Source organism: Bos grunniens, chromosome 1, assembly GCF_055505025.1.
Source record: "Bos grunniens cultivar Pamir isolate PY7600 chromosome 1, Bosgru_T2T1.0, whole genome shotgun sequence".
In the NCBI taxonomy this organism is placed as follows: domain Eukaryota; kingdom Metazoa; phylum Chordata; class Mammalia; order Artiodactyla; family Bovidae; genus Bos; species Bos grunniens.
In genome coordinates, this window is record NC_141165.1 from 106,018,324 (window position 1) to 106,033,478 (window position 15,155).

Here is a 15,155-nt window from a genome sequence, read left to right on the forward strand (position 1 = left end):
GATCTAGACTTCTTTGCAAACAGACTTTATCACAGGCATGTCTAATTCATCATTGCTCTTGTTCTTATTAATCTTTTTTTCCTTTTTCTCTGAAATAATACACCCTGCTTTTACTCATACATTTTGAAAACAATGAAATGATGTTCCATCAAGTTGATCTATTTGTCTGAAATGTGTTTAAGGTACTTTAAAATCTTTGTCATGTATCAATCTTTTGAATATATTTTTTGCCTAAGAGGTTAGAAGAATACATATTCTTTGCTACTTTTCCTTGTCAAGAGATGTTTATGATTTGAAGTATAAGATGAAAAGGAAACAATGCTGAGTGGTTTGCTGTATGCAAACTCCTTCTTCCTGTCTTCTTCCTGTCTTTTGTGCATCTGGCCTGACGTTTATCTATTGGCGAGATATTTGGACAGGATGCTTCTCGTGGTGTAACAGGCTTTGATGGGAAATCCAGAAGAAAGAATGTGTGAGGGAAGAAGATGACATCTGTGCCTGGCCAACAAAATCCAAAGATTATTCCAGTGAGAACAAAAGGAAGGCAAGACTGAACTTTCTAGTTCAAGGATATCCATCAGCTTTCTGTCCTCTTGGACACACGAGATCACTTGACCTTGCAGACATTTGTCTGGATTTCACTGGGCATAGCTTCACAAATAAGTAATGAGATTTTGGCCGGTGGCCGCAGGAACACACTGTGTGGCTGAGAAGTGAAAATCAAGCGCCGATTTGATCTCTGCGTTCCCCTCAGCAAGGGGAATCTGTTTCTCCAGAATCATGGCAAGATACAGGCAGCCCAAAGTCACCCCAAAACCATAGACATCCCATAACTCATTATTGGACATTTCATTGCACTCCAGAGAGAAGAAATACAGCTCCACCCACCAGAACACTGACACAAGCTTCCCTAACCAATAAAACTTGACAAGCCACCTGTACAAACCCACACAGAGCGAGGAAACGCCACAATAAAGAGAACTCCACAAACTGCCAGAATACAGAAAGGACACCCCAAACTCAGCAATTTAAACAAGATGAAGAGACAGAGGAATACCCAGCAGATACAGGAACAGGATAAATGCCCACCAAACCAAACAAAAGAGGAAGAGATAGGGAATCTACCTGATAAAGAATTCTGAATAATGATAGTGAAATTGATCCAAAATCTTGAAATCAAAATGGAATCACAGATAAATAGCTTCGAGACAAAGATTGAGAAGATGCAAGAAAGGTTTAACAAGGACCTAGAAGAAATAAAAGAGAGTCAATATAAAATGAATAATGCAATAAATGAAATTAAAAACACTCTGGAGGCAACAAATAGTAGAATAAGAGAGGCAGAAGATAGGATTAGTGAATTAGAAGATAGAATGGTAGAAATAAATGAATCAGAGAGGATAAAAGAAAAACGAATTAAAAGAAATGAGGACAATCTCAGAGACCTCCAGGACAATATTAAACGCTACAACATTCGAATCATAGGGGTTCCAGAAGAAGAAGACAAAAAGAAAGACCATGAGAAAATACTTGAGGAGATAATAGTTGAAAACTTCCCTAAAATGGGGAAGGAAATAATCACCCAAGTCCAAGAAACCCAGAGAGTCCCAAACAGGATAAACCCAAGGCGAAACACCCCAAGACACATATTAATCAAATTAACAAAGATCAAACACAAAGAACAAATATTAAAAGCACCAAGGGACAAACAACAAATAACACACAAGGGAATTCCCATAATGATAACAGCTGATCTTTCAATAGAAACTCTTCAAGCCAGGAGGGAATGGCAAGACATACTTAAAGTGATGAAAGAAAATAACCTACAGCCCAGATTATTGTACCCAGCAAGGATCTCATTCAAGTATGAAGGACAAATCAAAAGCTTCTCAGACAAGCAAAAGCTGAGAGAATTCAGCACCACCAAACCAGCTCTTCAACAAATACTAAAGGATATTCTCTAGATAGGAAACACAAAAATGGTGTATAAACTCGAACCCAAAACAATAAAGTAAATGGCAACAGGATCATACTTATCAGTAATTACCTTAAACGTAAATGGGTTGAATGCCCCAACCAAAAGACAAAGACTGGCTGAATGGATACAAAAACAAGACCCCTACATATGTTGTCTAAAAGAGACCCACCTCAAAACAGGGGACACATACAGACTGAAAGTGAAGGGCTGGAAAAAGATTTTCCATGCAAATAGGGACCAAAAGAAAGCAGGAGTAGCAATACTTATATCAGATAAAATAGACTTTAAAACAAAGGCTGTGAAAAGAGACAAAGATGGTCACTACATAATGATCAAAGGCTCAATCCAAGAAGAAGATATAACAATTATAAACATATATGCACCCAACATGGGAGCACTACAGTATGTAAGACAAATGCTAACAAGTATGAAAGGAGAAATTAACAATAACACAATAATAGTGGGAGACTTTAATACCCCACTCACACCTATGGATAGATCAACTAAACAGAAAATTAACAAGGAAACACAAACGTTAAATGATACAATAGACCAGTTAGACCTAATTGATATCTATAGGACATTTCATCCCAAAACAATGAATTTCACCTTTTTCTCAAGCACACATGGAACCTTCTCCAGGATAGATCACATCCTGGGCCATAAATCTAGCCTTGGTAAATTCAAAAAAATAGAAATCATTCCAAGCATCTTTTCTGACCACAATGCAGTAAGATTAGATCTCAATTACAGGAGAAAAACTACTAAAAATTCCAACATATGGAGGCTGAACAACACGCTGCTGAATAACCAACAAATCACAGAAGAAATCAAAAAAGAAATCAAAATTTGCATAGAAACTAATGAAAATGAAAACACAACAACTCAAAACCTGTGGGACACTTTAAAAGCAGTCCTAAGGGGGAAATTCATAGCAATACAGGCGTACCTCAAGAAACAAGAAAAAAGTCAAATAAATAACCTAACCTTACACCTAAAGCAACTATAAAAGGAAGAAATGAAGAACCCCAGGGTTAGTAGAAGGAAAGAAATCTTAAAAATTAGGGCAGAAATAAATGCAAAAGAAACAAAAGAGACCATAGCAAAAATCAACAAAACCAAAAGCTGGTTCTTTGAAAGGATAAATAAAATTGACAAACCATTAGCCAGACTCATCAAGAAACAAAGGGAGAAAAATCAAATCAATAAAATTAGAAATGAAAATGGAGAGATCACAACAGACAACACAGAAATACAAAGGATCATAAGAGACTACTATCAACAATTATATGCCAATAAAATGGACAACGTGGAAGAAATGGACAAATTCTTAGAAAAGTACAACTTTCCAAAACTGGACCAGGAAGAAATAGAAAATCTTAACAGACCCATCACAAGCACGGAAATTGAAACTGTAATAAAAAATCTTCCAGCAAACAAAAGCCCAGGTCCAGATGGCTTCACATCTGAATTCTACCAAAAATTTAGAGAAGAGCTAACACCTATCCTGTTCAAACTCTTCCAGAAAATTGCAGAGGAAGGTAAACTTCCAAACTCATTGTATGAGGCCACCATCACCCTAATACCAAAACCTGACAAAGATGCCACAAAAAAAGAAAACTACAGGCCAATATCACTGATGAACATAGACGCAAAAATCCTTAACAAAATTCTAGCAATCAGAATCCAACAACACATTAAAAAGATCATACACCATGACCAAGTGGGCTTTATCCCAGGGATGCAAGGATTCTTCAATATCCGCAAATCAATCAATGTAATACACCACATTAACAAATTGAAAAATAAAAACCATATGATTATCTCAATAGATGCAGAGAAAGCCTTTGACAAAATTCAACATCCATTTATGATAAGAACTCTCCAGAAAGCAGGAATAGAAGGAACATACCTCAACATAATAAAAGCTATATATGACAAACCCCACAGCAAACATTATCCTCAATGGTGAAAAATTGAAAGCATTTCCTCTAAAGTCAGGAACAAGACAAAGGTGCCCACTTTCACCATTACTATTCAACATAGTTTTGGAAGTTTTGACCACAGCAATCAGAGCAGAAAAAGAACTAAAAGGAATCCAAACTGGAAAAGAAGAAGTAAAACTCTCACTGTTTGCAGATGACATGATCCTCTACATAGAAAACCCTAAAGACTCCACCAGAAAATTACTAGAACTAATCAATGATTATAGTAAAGTTGCAGGATATAAAATCAACACACAGAAATCCCTTGCATTCCTATACATTAATAATGAGAAAACTGAAAGAGAAATTAAGGAAACAATTCCATTCACCATTGCAACGGAAAGAATAAAATACTTAGGAATATATCTACCTAAAGAAACTAAAGACCTATATATAGAAAACTATAAAACACTGGTGAAAGAAATCAAAGAGGACACTAATAGATGGAGAAATATACCATGCTCATGGATTGGAAGAATCAATATAGTGAAAATGAGTATACTGCCCAAAGCAATTTATAGATTCAGTGCAATCCCTATCAAGCTACCAACGGTATTCTTCACAGAACTAGAACAAACAATTTCACAATGTGTATGGAAATACAAAAAACCTCGAATAGCCAAAGCGATCTTGAGAAAGAATGGAACTGGAGGAATCAACCTACCTGACTTCAGGCTCCATTACAAAGCCACAGTTATCAAGACAGTATGGTACTGGCACAAAGACAGAAATATAGATCAATGGAACAAAATAGAAAGCCCAGAGATAAATCCACGCACATATGGACACCTTATCTTTGACAAAGGAGGCAAGAATATACAATGGATTAAAGACAATCTCTTTAACAAGTGGTGCTGGGAAAGCTGGTCAACCACTTGTAAAAGAATGAAACTAGAACACTTTCTAACACCATACACAAAAATAAACTCAAAAATGGATTAAAGATCTCAACGTAAGACCAGAAACTATAAAACTCCTAGAGGAGAACATAGGCAAAACACTCTCCGACATACATCACAGCAGGATCCTCTATGACCCACCTCCCAGAATATTGGAAATAAAAGCAAAAATAAACAAATGGGACCTAATTAAACTTAAAAGCTTCTGCACAACAAAGGAAACTATTAGCAAGGTGAAAAGGCAGCCTTCAGAATGGGAGAAAATAATAGCAAATGAAGCAATAGACAAACAACTAATCTCAAAAATATACAAGCAACTCCTACAGCTCAACTCCAGAAAAATAAATGACCCAATCAAAAAATGGGCCAAAGAACTAAATAGACATTTCTCCAAAGAAGACATACAGATGGCTAACAAACACATGAAAAGATGCTCAACATCACTCATTATCAGAGAAATGCAAATCAAAACCACTATGAGGTACCATTTCACACCAGTCAGAATGGCTGCGATCCAAAAGTCTACAAGCAATAAATGCTGGAGAGGGTGTGGAGAAAAGGGAACCCTCTTACACTGTTGGTGGGAATGCAAACTAGTACAGCCACTGTGGAGAACAGTGTGGAGATTCCTTAAAAAAACTGGAACTAGAACTGCCTTATGATCCAGCAATCCCACTGCTGGGCATACACACTGAGGAAACCAGAAGGGAAAGAGACACGTGTACCCCAATGTTCATCGCAGCACTGTTTATAATAGTCAGGACATGGAAGCAACCTAGATGCCCATCAGCAGATGAATGGATATGAAAGCAGTGGTACATATACACAATGGAGTATTACTCAGCCATTAAAAAGAATACATTTGAATCAGTTCTAATGAGATGGATGAAACTGGAACCTATTATACAGAGTGAAGTAAGCCAGAAAGAAAAACACCAATACAGTATACTAACGCATATATATGGAATTTAGAAAGATGGAAACAATAACCCTGTGTACGAGACAGCAAAAGAGACACTGATGTATAGATCAGTCTTATGGAGTCTGTGGGAGAGGGAGAGGGTGGGGAGATTTGGGAGAATAGCATTGTAACATGTATAATATCATGTATGAAACGAGTCGCCAGTCCAGGTTCAATACATGATACTGGATGCTTGGGGCTGGTGCACTGGGATGACCCAGAGGGATGGTATGGGGAGGGAGGAGGGAGGAGGGTTCAGGATGGGGAACAGAGGTATACCTGTGGCGGATTCATTTTGATATTTGGCAAAACTAATACAATATTGTAAATTTTAAAAACAAAATAAAATTTAAAAACAAAACAAAAAAAATAAGATGAAGAGGAAAAAAGAAGAAAAAAAGAAGCTGAAATTTAAATAGAATTTAAAATTATTATTCTATTTATTTAAAATAGAATATAAGGAAGGGAAATAAAGATGTTAGAGAACGAAGGAAGGAAGAATTGGGAAGGAGGGATGAAATTTGAATTGAAATTGAGTGCTAAACTAGAATAGGAATCAGAAAGGGAAAAACCCTTTAAAAAATATTCTTCTGATTGAATAGCTATGGAAGATAGACTATCTGAAAATAATCATTCATTAATTTTTTACTTAGGTATGATGTTTTCAGTATATTACATTTGTTCAGAAGAAAAAATCAAATGTTTGTTCAAACTTATGTTATAAACTTGCACATGCACGTAGTAGTTAATAAGGTCCTCATAATTTGTAGGTACTGAGATGGTGAGTAGTAAGACTTATCTGAATGCTTATTTGCATGCAAAGATGATCTTCAATAAAATTAAGGAAAAATATCATGACAATGAATTACAAGTAGAGATAAGGAAATCTTTATTGTTTAACATTTTAAAAAAGTCAGTTCTTAAAAATGTGTAATTAATTTAGGCAAATGGAAGTATGGTCAATATAGTCATCCTTTGGTATTCACTGTATTTTGATTCCAAAACCCCCTCAGATTCCAAAATTTGCAGATGTCTAAGTCTCTTATTTCTGTCTACTTTATCAGTGGTTCCCAACCATTTTGGCACCAAGGATGCTTTACATGGAAGACAAGTTTTCCACGGACCCAGTAGGGAGGATGGTTTGGAGATGATTCAAGTGCATTTATTTTTTGTACACTTTATTTCTATTATCATTATATCAGCTCGACCTCAGATCATTGGACACTAGGTCCTGGAGGTTAGGAACCCCTGCTTTAAATCAATTCTAAATTACTTATAATAATTAACACAAGGTAAATACTATGTAAATATTTGTAAATACAATGTAAATACTTTAAAAACAGTTGCCAATGTGTCGCAACTTCTTTTGCCTTTTGGAACTTTGTGAAATTTTTCTTTTGGAATATTTTGATCCATGGTTAGTTGATTACATGAATGCAGAATTTGAGGATAGAGAGGGCCAGCTGTATATTAAAAATTCTCACAAATGAAAAAGAATCAGCTACTTAATGTAAAAATGAGCACAACAGGTAAACTAGAGAAAGCCGAATGCAAATGATTAATTAAAATTACAAGTAGGCAACAGTGCTATTGCCCTGTCACTTTTAAGGTAGGCAAAATTAGGAAGGTCGTTGCATCCACAGTTGGAGGATGTAGGAAAATGGTTCCTCTCATGCACAACCAGGGAGACTGCACATCAGCATAGATTTCTTTGGAAAGAATTCTCTCAGTGTTTAAATTAAAATTTAAACTATTATACTCCGTAACCCATCAACACTAGTTTTGGGACTGTAACTCAAAATGATTGAAGGCAGGAGGAGAAGGGGACAGCAGAGGATGATATGGTTGGATGGCATCACCAACTCAATGGACATGGGTTTGAGCAAGCTCTGATAGTTGGTGATGGACAGGGAAGCCTGGCATGCTATAGTCCATGGGGTCGCAAGTAGTTGGATACGACTGAGCCATTGAACTTAACCTACTGAACTCATAATGAAAAGTAAGATATATAAGAACATGGGATATATATAAAAATGTATTTCTTTACATTATTTTTTGTGTGATTTTTATGTCAAAAAAAGCTGCAGAAGCCTGGATATTAAGTAGGGAATAGTTTACCTCGATCTATACTGCAATCTGTTTACTCTAGATGTATATCATAGTCTCTAGTTTGCATATAAAGTCATGTTATTTGTAATCAAAGAAAGACTACGCAAAGAATGTTCAAATTACCACACAACTACACTCATTTCACACGCTAGCATGGTAATGCTCAAAATTCTCCAAGCCAGGCTTCAACACTACATGAACCATGAACTTCCAGATGTTCAAGCTGGATTTAGAAAAGGCAGAGGAACCAGAGATCAAACTGCCAACATACATTGGATCATCAGAAAAAAAGCAAGAGAGTTCCAGAAAAATGTCTACTTCTGCTTTATTGACTACGCCAAAGCCTTTGTCTGTGTAGATCATAACAAACTATAGAAAATTCTTAAAGAGATAGGAATACCAGACCACCCGACCTGCCTCCTGAGAAATCTGTTTGCAGGTCAAGAAGCAACAGTTAAAACAACACATGGAACAACAGACTGGTTTCAAATCGGAAAAGGAGTATGTCAAGGCTGTATATTGTCACCCTGCTTATTTAACTTATATGCAGAGTACATCATGTGATAGGCTGGGCTGGATGAAGCAAAGTGGAATCAAGATTGCCAGGAGAAATATCAATAACCTCAGATATGCACCACCCTTATGGCAGAAAGCAAAGAAGAACTAAAGAGCCTCTTGATGAAAGCGAAAGAGGAGAGGGAAAATGTTTGCTTAAGACAACATTCAGAAAACTAAGATCATGGCATCCAGTCCCATCACTCCATGGCAAATAGATGGGGAAACAGTGGAAACAATGAGCGACTTTATTTTGGGGGGCTCCAAAATCACTGCATATGGTGACTGCAGCCATGAAATTACAAGACACTTGCTCCTTGGAAGCATATTAAAAAGCAAAGACATCGCTCTGCCAACAAAGATCTGGCTAGTCAAACCTATAGTTTCTCCAGTAGTCATATATGGATGTGAGAGTTGGACCATAAAGAAAGTTGTGTGCTGAAGAACTGATGCTTTCGAACTGTGGTGTTGGAGAAGACTCTTGAGCATCCTTTGGACTGCAAGGACATCCAACCAGTCAGTCCTAAAGAAATCAGTCCTGAATATTCATTGGAAGAACTGATGTTGAAGCTGAAGCTCCAATACTTTGGTCACCTTGTGCGAAGAACTAACTCATTGGAAAAGATCCTAATGCTGGGAAAGATGGAAGGCAGGAGGAAAAGGGGATGACAGAGGATGAGATGGTTGTATGGCATCACTGACTCAATGGCCATGAGTCTGAGTAAACTCCAGGAGTTGGTGATGGACTGGGAAACCTGGCATGCTACAGTCCATGGGGTCACAAATACTTGGACACAACTGAGTGACTGAACTGACTGATTTGTAATCACAAAAGCAAGTTGAAATAAATATAGTAGGATATTATCCTATTTTTTTTTCAAAACCAAATCTATATATTTGTACACAGAGAGAATTATCTGGGTCTATACAACCCACATCAAAATATTTCTTGCAGTGGAGTAGACTGTAAAGAGGTATAAAGGAGGGTACCAAGGTTTTCTTTTCACATTTATCTATTATTTGATTTGTTAAATCAAGCATTATTAATTTGTAATAAATTTTAAAAACTGAGAAAGCTTTAAAATCAAAGACTTTCTCATTCACATTCTCCTCTCTTCGACTGATCATTATCTTAGTTTCCTTCTATACCAGCTGCCACATAGTAATTCATTTCTAATTCTACTAATCAGAATCTGCTAAGTTCTTTCATTTTGACATTTTTCTTAACTTACATGTTTCCATGGGTGAATTCAATCTATAGTATCCATTTTTAGCATGGTGTGAGAAGGACATATTGGATTTACCTGAGAAGTATTCATCCACATATGTCCCTCTCTGCATTTATTATCTGACCCTCCTAACCCACATGTGGTTAATAGGATGGTGAGCATTGTTTCTTACAGGAATATGCTTCAAGACTAAGTATGTTGGATTGGGAAAAGTTTGGGAGCCACTGATGCCTAAAATCCTTTTGTAGAGCATACAAAGCCATAGATTCTCAGTTCTCTTTGGCAGAATAAATTCATTCACTCCAAATATAAAACATCAAATTGAAAGATAAGGATACTTTAATTTTTACTACTTTAAAAAACTATCATTACAGACTTTTGCACTGAAAGAGAACTCTTCATTTCAAAAAAGGGCAACTGTAAGTCATGAGGGTGAACTGACTTGATCATTTTATTGTAAATTAATGGGTAACTGGGATGAGATTTGAGTCTAGAAGTTCCTAGGACTTCTCTGAAGGAGATGTGAGGAAGATTCTTTTTGTCTGAAAAGGAGGCTCAACACCAGTTTGAAGGAGGTTCCTTTGGGCACCCAGAGTGGTCTTCCTTAGCTATATCTTTAATTGTACTTTTTGCTTTTCTTAAACAGAAGATTTTAGTATACTTTGGGCAGGAAAACTCCTGCTAAAATGAATGTTCTATTACCTTCTTCCCTAATGCTGTTGGAATTTGAGAGCCCAGGCAGTGTGACAAAGACAGTGTCACTGTGATCCAGGCATTCTGTCATTAGGGTGATCCATAGTATTTCTAGTGTGTGAGCTCCTTAAGAACCAGCAATCCACCCGGGAGCCCACTCCCTCCACTCCAACCTGTACCTTTGTGCACATGCCTTATGGTCTAGGATTTGAGTCCCATGGAAATAGATTCCCAATGCTGTGCTCTGTGCAGCTTAGAATCCTTAGACCTGGGACATTTCAGACTGTGGCCAGCAAGGGAGATAAACCTGCCAACCAGATGATGTTGAAAGAGCACAGTGTTTTATTAAGCATATATTCAACTCAAACAGGTCTTCACTGTGGACACCACAGCACTGATACTGGATTCTTGACAGCCAGCATCCCCACATTTAACCCCATGGATGTAGTATGTGCTATGCTCAGTCGTTCAGTCCTGTCTGAGTCTTTGTGACCACATGAACTGTAGCTGGCCACATTCCTGTGTCTACAGGGATTCTCCAGGTAAGAACACTGGAGTGTGTTTCCATGTCCTCCTCCAGGGATCTGCCCAACCCAGGAATCGAACCCAGGTTTCCCGCATTGCAAGTGGATTCTTTATTGTCTGAGCCACCAGGGAAGTCCAAGAATACTGGAGTGGGTAGCCTATCCATTCTCCAGAGGATCTTCCCAACTCAGGAATTGAACCTGGGTCTCCTGCATTGCAGGTGGATTCTTTACCAGTTGAGCTACCAGAGTAGAGACAGAGCAATTGGCTTATTTTCCATAGCCCTTTCCCTGGCCAAAGGCATGGGATTGGGCTGGTGGTTGCTAGTCAGCAACCAGAGTACAGTCCCAGAGCTGGAGCCAGCAGAGTGATCTTGTAAGAGGTTCCAAAGTCAGACTGTGAACAGTCTCCTCTGGGAGTGCTGGATCTGAGTCTGGCAAAGGATAATGTGATGTCTGCTGCTGAATGAGACAGAGACATGGGAAAGGTAAGGAAGTCAAGGCACAACGTTAAGATCTGGCATAAGAGCGTGTACTGAGAAAGGGTTAAACAAAGGAGGATGGAAGAAACCCTGGGACAAGGCAGAAGTTGATGTATAAATGTCTGTATTAACTGGTTTAATGTATCCATTGCCTGGGAAGGAGCATTGATGTTAGGAATCCATATCATCTCACTGTGCTTCTCACAGAAACCTTTCAAGACAGTGAAGGAGCTGAAGTACTGAGAGGTGTGTGGCTTGTCCAATGTCATCCAGTTGACAAATAGAAAACACAGATTTAAAGGCTATCTAGTCTTCTGATTTCAGGTAAACTCCTCAGGCTGTAGTTTTCATTTGGTCATGTTCTTCTTCCATTCTTTCTCTAAAAGCAAACTCTGGGAGGTAGTGAAGGACAGGGAACCCTGGCGTGCTGCAGCCCATGGGGTCGCACAGAGTCAGACAACTTAGTGCCTAAACAACAGCGAACAGTTATCTTTAATTTCTGTTTAAGAAAAAAAACTTTATATGTAATTTAAAAATTTTTTATTTAAAAAAAATTTATGGATGCAAAGAGTAAGGAACAGACACTGAATATGCTCCCAGTCTATCATCTTCCTGAGGATGGCTGGTTATACAGTAGGTTGGACAGTGTGATTATGAATATCTGTAGGTGTTTTGGAGAAGATGTCACACTGCTTAAAGTTTCCTTAGGATAACACATTTTAAGAATATATGAAGCAAATCAGTTTTCTTCCTCTAAAGATTATACCTGCACATCTCTTTCCTTTAAACTATTTTGACTACTATTATCCCAATCTGTATCCTCATGTCTCTGGCTTTTCAATTTGAGGCCCAAATATCCATGTTCAGAGTTCTTCAATGGAACTTTGAATAGATTCGAACCTCATTATTCTCTCAATTCTATCAGCACAAGTCCATTTAAGGAACTTCAGGGAACTCAAATCCTGCATGAACTTGCATAGGCATCACTACATGTGTTTCTCCTACCTGATAATTATAGTTATGAATCTTCACTAATTGTTATTGCATATTTTATCTGTGCCAGACACCATCCAAAGAAGTGTTCACATTTTACCTCATTTAATTCTCACAACTGTGTTATACAATATTATTTTCAATTTATATACAAAGAAACTGAGGGTCAGAGAGGTGAGGTAATTCTCCCAAGGTAAGATAGTAATTTGACCAGACTGGTTTCAAATCAGATCTGTTTAACTCTGTAGCCCGTCCTCCATCATGCTTTGTGAAAAAAAAAGAAAAAAAAAGGATATTTATTATTGCAAAACCTTCATAATATGTAGAAAGATAATTTTAAAATGTGAGAGGATTTCTAGAAAAGCAGGTCTCATCTTATTCTGTTTTAAACAACAACATAGAACAAAAATACATATGCATTGCTTCCTTGGAATGTTTTCCTGTCATGATCTCTAATATTTTCTCTCTGCTTTATGTAAAGAATTAGTTTGGTCTCCTGGTCTCCTAGACTATGGAGATGTGGTTTTATGTTATTTATTTATTTTTTTTGCTTAAAAATAATTTTTATTACTCTAGGTGAACTGAAATTATTTGTAAAATAGCATAGGGCTATTCATTGGAATATTCATTGGAAGGACTGATGCTGAAGCTGAAACTCCAATACTTTGGCCACCTGATGCAAATAACTGACTCACTGGAAAAGACCTTGATCCTGGGAAAGATTGAAGGCAGGCGGAGAAGGTGACAACAGAGGACGAAATGGTTGGATGACATCACCAATGCAGTGGACTTGAGTTTGAGTAGGCTCCAGGAGTTGGTGATGGACAGCGAAGCCTGACGTGCTGCAGTCCAAGGGGTTGCTAAGAGTTGGACACGACTGAGCGACTGAACTGAACAGGGCTACTCAACATTCCAGGACATCAAGGGCATTCTCTGCACATGTGGGAAGTTAGTGGCTGTGAATGAAAATAAAATAGTGGCAAAATGAGATGTTGATATGTAAAACTGTAAGAAGATCTTTGGATCCAAAAGTTCCAACTCATGCTTTATGTTTTTTTTTTTTTTTTAATATTAAAGAGAGAAACTAACATTTACTGAAAGTTTTCTGGGCCTAGTATTATACTAGGTAATTTTCATAAAAGTTTCTAATTTACTGCTCTCAAAAATCCTATTGTGAAATGCCTTATTATTACTATTTTACCAAAGAAGAATGGAAAGTTTTGCAGAATATGACAACAAACCTAGGAGTCAAATGTATGTCTTTATGACTTTAAAATTTGAAATTAACTGCCATGTGGAAATTTCACAGATCCATAACCTGACTCTTCCTCAAATTTTTTCAACTTCAAACTTCTAATAGAAGTTGCCACTCAGAGAATCTGAGAATCTGAGTGGAAAAGAAGTTGTGAAACATTTCTCCAGGTTTTCTTGAGTTTTTTGGTTGAAATATTACACATGGAAAACTACCCATATGACTATTGATTTTGTTATTACATTGATAAAATCCAAAGCATTACAGTGATAAAACTGAGTTTTGATAGTGGCTGTCTCCATATACTTTATACTGCCAGTAAGATATCCAGGCACATAGTAGGTAAGGTATCAGTATTGGTTAAACTGAATATAAAACTTCTCTTTCTGAGAAATGGTAGTCTTTCTGGTATAGGGACAATTTAAGAATCCATATGTCACCTGGATTACAACTTTGACTTCTTTTCTAAATTCCAATCTGTCTAACAGATTTCTGCTGCTCTCAAAGTCCTTTAGTTCTACATTCCTGATGCTACCCCTTTATTTAGAAAACTTCAAAGATTGTCTTTTGCCTAACTACTTATATTTAGATACCTTTTCTTAGGTTTCAGTCTTTAATAATATGTCCTTCCATAACCAGACACCTTGAAAGGTAGGAGGATGAAAAGCAATATTTGGGTGAGAAAAGGAGGCTAACACTACTATTATGAAAGTTTTGTGGTTTTAAAATTGTTGGTGTGAAGTCTGTGTGACTATTTTTAATGCTCTGAGTGATATGCCTATGCATTGTTAGTAAGAAAAATATATGGCTTTTCTCATTTACTCTTCCCTACTTTCTCCATCTCCATTCACATACTTAGTCACTGTGGATGTCCTGCTTGATCTGTCCACTGTTTCTTAGTAGAAAGACCCCATCTGTCCCCAAATTTGTCCTTAGACTCTCCTCCTGACCCGTTTCTCCAGTGTCCTTTAGCCACTTTAGACTGCTGTCCTTTAGTCCCTTGGTCTATCTGGACCCTGATCACAGGATATAGAGAATGGAACTTTTATAAGCTCACGTACAATATAATTAACAAAAATGAGATGTAGAGATATAATTGCAGTGAGAATGACATACTGTCTACTCAAGAAAAATGTAAAGCCAAAATGGATCCAGAATTAAAACTCCCAAAGTTTATTCAGCATGGGAAGGAGAGAGTGGGATGGATGGAGAAAGCAGCATCAACATATATATACTGTCATGTGTGAAATAGGTAGCTGGTGAGAAGTTGCTGTATAACACAGGGAGCCCAGTCTGGGGCTCTGTGATGACCTGGGGGCAGGGAGCGGGGAGGTCCAGAGGGGGATATATAACTAGTGTTGTAAGGCAGAGTCCAATACAACATTCTAAAAATTTTTAAAAAAGCAATTATAAAAAAGGAACATTAGTTATGAGAGAAAATTCTTAATCCAAGTGAGTGTTTCCATATGTGGATCAGAAAAAAGATGGATAAGGC